A 533-nucleotide genomic window follows, 5' to 3' on the forward strand; every position below is an offset into this window, starting at 1 on the left:
GGGGGGCAGGGCCCGCGCCGGGCGTCCCCGTGGCCTGTCCGGCCTGGGGCGTGGAGGAGCGTCCCTTCCTGCAGGAGGCGGCCGCTGGCCTGCAGCTGGCCAACCGCGTTCCCCCAGGGCTGCTGGAGGGCGTCTCTGGGCGCAGTGCCTGTGGGGTCGCTGCTTTAATGGGGGGTCCGGGGGGTAGCCGCCTTGGACTGGGTGGGGCGGCCTGGCAGGGCCCAGCTGCCTCTGGGCCATGTGGCTGCGTCCACCTTGACAGCAGGCTGAGCCCCGCCTGCAGGGAGACAGCCCCGGGCCGGCCTCTAGTGGACAGGCCGCGTTCTCAGGGCAGGAGCGAGAACTGGGTGCCTTTACTGGGCGCGCTTTCCAGCCTCCGGTGCCCACCAGGCTGCCTCCTTCAGGGAGGTCAGACCACCCCAGCCTGGCAGGGACCCCGGGGCAGCCCGCCCCTCACTCCAGGAGGCAGCTGTGTGGGCGGCTGGGCCTGGGGAGGGTGGTCGGGCCTGGGCAGGGGGTGGCTGGGCCTGGGC

At 74.1% G+C, this 533-nt stretch overlaps 1 protein-coding gene across 1 annotated transcript in view; it reads right to left on the reverse strand.

The window, feature by feature from the left end:
- Positions 1-533, reverse strand: part of SERTAD4 (SERTA domain containing 4) — a 32,051-nt gene that overhangs the window by 8,320 nt on the left and 23,198 nt on the right. The gene's annotated exons all lie outside the window — the stretch shown is intronic.

Source organism: Condylura cristata, unplaced genomic scaffold (assembly GCF_000260355.1).
Source record: "Condylura cristata isolate star-nosed mole 26May11 unplaced genomic scaffold, ConCri1.0 scaffold00050, whole genome shotgun sequence".
Classification (NCBI taxonomy): Eukaryota; Metazoa; Chordata; class Mammalia; order Eulipotyphla; family Talpidae; genus Condylura; species Condylura cristata.